We start from the raw sequence: 6000 nt of genomic DNA, 5'->3' as shown, positions 1-6000 counted from the left end.
GAAATTTATGTTATGAATAGAAGCAAATGGAATGACTGAATAAATATCAGCGTCAACAAATACTCGCAAATACATTTGTATTACAGAATTTCGGGTAAAATGTGGAGACTCTTCGCGACTTAAATTTAAAAGATATCAAGATAAAGTTTAGCGTTAAGTAAAGGTGTGCACGATATTTAACGTGTTGTATAAAAACATGAAACAATCTCTTCTTGTTTTCTAACCATTTATATTTACCTGTATTGTGAAATAAAACATCTTTAAAAAATAAGTATATGACCTTTTATAACTGTAAGCCGATGGCTGACTTATATACCCCGCTTCCCCTCAATGTTATTTGCAAAGTACAGTTTTGTAATATCATTTTGATTTTTGATTTTTTTAAAATTCTACCATGTACTTTTTAATTCAGAGATCGACCTCATTCTAATAGAAAAACAGCAAAGAAACCCCGGGAAAACGTTGTTATTTATTTCTTGAGTAATGCATTATTTGTTAATGAAACATTCATTTCTTTATAGGCACTATATTACTAGGATCAAGAGCATCTTTTACAAAAAAAAAGTATAAAAAAAAAAGAAAAAAAAACCAGGCCTCCGTTTGATTCGAACTCGCGTCATGATAAAAAAAACTTTGATAGACTAACCCATTAGCCCACTCGGCTGTAGTAATCATATATGTAATGTTATTGGAAAATAATAATCGTTTTAAACCAATCAAAACTGGCGTGGCATAGCAAACGTGGTAGAATTGGAATTAAATGTACATGTAATTAATTCAGACAATTTTATCAGTAAATTATATTGTCTTTGACCGGGAAAATCGTATCCAGTGTTTGATATACATTGTGTTCCATTAATTAGTGCCAAATTTACAATACCGCCCCCTAACTCCTTCTACCTTGGAGCGACTTGTTTTCGTTCCGTCGTCATCATGTTTTCGCTTTTTCGCCATCTTGTAATACCACGTAATTCACACTTAGAACACGGGACGTCCGGGCCAGACGCTATTCAATTCATACAGGGTTTCCCAAATAATATAAAACAAGAGGCCCAATGGGCCTGTATCGCTCACCTGGCTCTACAGCAACTTTGAAGTTGATGAGGTCATTTCTAAAGATACTATGTTGATTACCTCTTTATTCAAATAGCATTGTAAGCTAGTTTTATTCATATTAAACATTTTCTAGTCCTTCATTCCAGCATTCTATTGGCCTAATATCAGGTCTTGGAGGCTCTTGGCTATCGCAAATTTCACCCGTGACCTTGAATGTAGGTCAAGGTCATTAATTTGAACAAAATTGGTAGCCCTTCACCCCAGCATGCTACAGGCCCAATATCAAGTCCCTGGGCCTCTTGGTTATTGAGAAGAAGTCGTTTGAAGATTATAGCCTATTTGACCCATGTGACCTTCAATGAAGGTGAAGGTCATTTATTTGAACAAACTTTGTAGCCCTTCACCCCAGCAAGCTACAGGCCCAATATCAAGTCCCTGGGCCTCATGGTTATTGAGCAGAAGTCGTTTGAAGATTATAGCCTATTTGACCCATGTGACCTTCAATGAAGGTGAAGGTCATTTATTTGAACAAACTTTGTAGCCCTTCACAACAGCAAACAACAGGCCCAATATCAAGTCCCTGGGCCTCATGGTTATTGAGAAGTCGTTTGAAGATTATAGCCTATTTGACCCATGTGACCTTGAATGAAGGTCAAGGTCATTTATTTGAACAAACTTTGTAGCCCTTCACCCCAGCATGCTACAGGCCCAATATCAAGTCCCTGGGCCTCTTGGTTATTGAGAAGAAGTTGTTTGAAGATTATAGCCTATTTGATCCATGTGACCTTGAATGAATGTCAAGGTCATTTATTTGAACAAACTTTGCAGCCCTTCACTCCAGCATGCTACATGCTCAATATCAAGTCCCTGGGCCTCTTGGTTATTGAGAAGTTGTTTGAAGATTATAGCCTATTTGATCCATGTGACCTTGAATGAAGGTCAAGGTCATTTATTTGAACAAACTTTGTAGCCCTTCACCCCAGCATGCTACAGGCCCAATATTAAGTCCCTGGGCCTCTTGGTTATTGAGAAGAAGTTGTTTAAATGAAAAAGTTGACGCCGGACGGCCGGACGGACGGACGGACGGACGGACGACGGACGCCGCACCATGGCATAAGCTCACTTGCCCTTCGGGCAGGTGAGCTAAAAACCGTTTTAATAGACGAAGGAATTCGATGTATATACCATAAGAAAGGTAATGATCTTAGTACAACGATATATAACAACCATACAACATATCTTCTTGTTAGTACTTATATTGAAATTCATGAGAAAGTGACATTTCGCTAATTTTGCGATTTGTTCAGAAAATCGATAATTTCAGTCAAAGAATGTGTTCGAGGTGTCCGCCCTTCTTTTCGATGACATGCTGAATTCTGTCCCTGGAATTCCTCACCACCTCCCTGCATGTGTCTGGCCGGACGTTCCTGATTCCACTGCTTCCTTTCCTGCGATCGGTGACACATCCATGAGCTTCAAATTTCGATACAATTCTGTAAATCTGCTTCCTGGAGATGGACTGCATACCTGGGTGACGTTTTCGTAACATTTCATTCACTAAAGTAGGGGATTTTCCGGTCGCATATTAGAATCTTCATGTTGCTGGAAAGTCACTGAATTGTGACATCATCGATGACGTCATTATTTCTATTATGACGTCATCACACTGCTGATGTAATTAGTACGTGTGTTCCCAATTAAGTTAAATAAGGATACTCCTGCTTTCCATGGCCCTGCTGGTAGGGCGTAAGAATTGTACCTGCTGCCCCTATTGCATGATCGTAAGAGGCGACTTAACTTGGGATCTTATCTTTTCTCTTGATAACTTTCTTCTTCCTAATGTCTCCCTTGACAATGCCTCACTTTTGGCCTTTAGTTGGGCGTTCGCCGCTGTGAGGAAGGTTTTGGGTTCTGTCCCCTAGTCGAGACATACCAGAGTCTTTAGAAATGGTAGTTGCTACTCCTTCTTAGCGCTCAGCATATTTGGAGTGGGACGACTGGTTCGCCCGTTCTCAGTATAATGTGACCAGGTGGGGTGTGCTGCTGGGTGTCTTCGGCAGTATGCTTCAGTGAGATAGCACTTTAAATCGGCAAAGGTTCCGGCCTATCACAAGGAGACTCAACACGAACATACCGCAGCCTCCCAAAACACACATACGCACTCACCACACTCATACATGTTGCACGCACGGGAGGCCGTCCTTAGATGTTAATAGGACGTTAAACAAAATAAACCAAACCAAACCTATCACAATACAATTTAAGTTTCGCTATTTTCATGTTGAATACTTATTTTGGAATATTTTAGTGTTTTATTTTTACGTTTAGTGGCACTCTTGAGGTGTTAGGAAATACTGCCATGGTTTTTTACGATGGAAAAAGTGGGCGTGTCAAAATGGTTTTGAGGAAGAGGATATTTTTCCGACTAAACCTTTCATCTTGTGTATATATTTATATTATTTGGTTAAAAAGAACGGTAATGTTGGAAGTTTAACTGACGCTTAAGAGGGCATTAGATGGGCACTCAATATTGTGGATGAAACATCTCCCACGGATTCTTTACTTGTAAACATTTTTTTGAGGGAGCTAAGCGATTATTGGCGAAACCTGTTAGGAAGAAGGAACCTATCACAGTTACTATTTTAAATAATGTATATGACAATTTTTTTTATTGTTAAATTTCTTTGATTATATAAATTGTTCCTATGTGTTTATTTGCATACTCAGGTTTTATGAGAAGTGCTGAAGTGTTAGCTTTACGGAGGTCGGATATCCAGATACGCACAACACATTTAGAAATTTTCGTGGAGCGGTCCAAAACAGACGTATACAGAAATGGTGCATGGATTCTCGTGAGCAGAACGGAGTCGCGTTTGTGCCCAGTGTGTAATTTTGAAATTTATTCAGAGTTGTCTGGGATAAGTGATGATTCCGAGGAGTTTGTTTTTCGTAATGTCACGAAACATGGCGAGAAGTATGTTTTACGGAAGGCTAATAAGCCGATGTCCTATTCACGATTTAGAGAGCATTTTATAGAAGTGTTTTCTGATTTTGTGGCGGATATTAAATGTTATGGTTTACACAGTTTTTGTGCAGGTGGAGCTTCAGCTGCGGCTAATTGTGGTATTCCGGAAGGATGTTTAAACATCATGGGAGATGGAAATCCGAAACCGCGAAAGACGGCTACATTAAAGACAATTTGAGGAACGTTTAAGTGTTTCTCAACGTCTGAATTTATGATCTTTTATTGGAAATGTGACTATATATGTGCGTATCTTGGTTTAGATATATATATTCAAATTTATGAAATATTTTCCGGATTTTCCCCCGTTCTTTGAGTTCATCAGTTAGTCAGTGCCTATGTCGCTGGGAAATACACATCAGTTAGTCAGTGCCTATGTCGCTGGGAAATACACATCAGTTAGTCAGTGCCTATGTCGCTGGGAAATACACATCAGTTAGTCAGTGCCTATGTCGCTGGGAAATACACATCAGTTAGTCAGTGCCTATGTCGCTGGGAAATACACATCAGTTAGTCAGTGCCTATGTCGCTGGGAAATACACATCAGTTAGTCAGTGCCTATGTCGCTGGGAAATACACATCAGTTAGTCAGTGCCTATGTCGCTGGGAAATACAACGTTTGTGTTTGTGTTCTTTATCATATTGGATAGTTTAGGAGAGAAACACCTATATATATTAAACATGTTTCTTTTTTTGTTTTTCTATGTCACATTGTGACCAATTTGATAATTCAATGAACATATTTTCTTTTAAGTGTAACTGTTGAACTTCGATGTTTGTCGCAGTGTTTCAACGAAAAATGAAACAAACAAAAAATTAGAATGGGTAATTTGTCTTAACCTTATCTGGTTATATGGAAAAGAAAGATCATAACTGAGATGAGAGTTTTGCTTTATGATAGAGAGAATAATTTATTGAAGAGAATGTATAACAGAGAAGAGAAAAGACTAACAAAGTATTTAATATATAAATAAGTAGAAAAATGAAAAATAGATATAACAGTAGTTAATGGAGATGATGAGTAAACAAAAAGGAAAAAAGAAGAAGAGAAAACCATCACCTATCTTCATACATACATGTATACATACATGTATGCATACATACTTTACATACATACGGTTGGGAGCAAACACAACTTGGTAGTCCAGTGCACTACAAAAGTTAACTCCAGTTAATATCGTAGTGCACCTGAGTTAACATCGTAGTACACTTGAGTTCACATCGTAGTGCAGTGGAGTTAACATCGTAGTGCACTAGAGTTAACACTAGTGCACCGGAGTGAACATCGTAGTGCACCGGAGTGAACATCGTAGTGCACTTGAGTTCACATCGTAATGCACTGGAATTAACACTGTAGTGCACTATAGTCAATACATACAAAGAATTTGATATACAATGCATAATCTCTTGAACATATAAATGTTTCATTAAAACAAAATTTCAAAAAAATATATACAGGGACTAGTCCATGTATATTGTGTGTGTTCATGATGGTGTGTACATTTTATTCCAGATATGTTTATTACATGTATATAAGTATACTACATGTCACGTATTGGTAAATAGAATATACACAAAAACTGACAAAATACAGGTACAAAATGTATCGTGTTACATTAATTCCACCCATTATACATCCATGCATTGACACTAAATTAAGATTAATTATAATTAAAGAAACATGGAAAATACCAGTTTTGAAATTAAAATTAAATCGATCAACATCAAGCAATATGGATTCTGCCTTCATTGAAACACATATTGTACATGCAACATAAATGTTATAGTTTGTATACCGTCAGGTATATAGTCTTTCCAGACCAGGTAAATCACACAAAATTGGATTATGATTAAACACAGCTGAGGAATCTGGCACAAGGAGTCCAGTTGTTCTGGGCATGGCCAAATGGCATTAAGCTTAA

The sequence above is a fragment of the Pecten maximus genome, unplaced genomic scaffold (genome assembly GCF_902652985.1).
Source record: "Pecten maximus unplaced genomic scaffold, xPecMax1.1, whole genome shotgun sequence".
Lineage (NCBI taxonomy): Eukaryota > Metazoa > Mollusca > Bivalvia > Pectinida > Pectinidae > Pecten > Pecten maximus.
Note: the sequence above shows the minus strand (reverse complement) of the source record.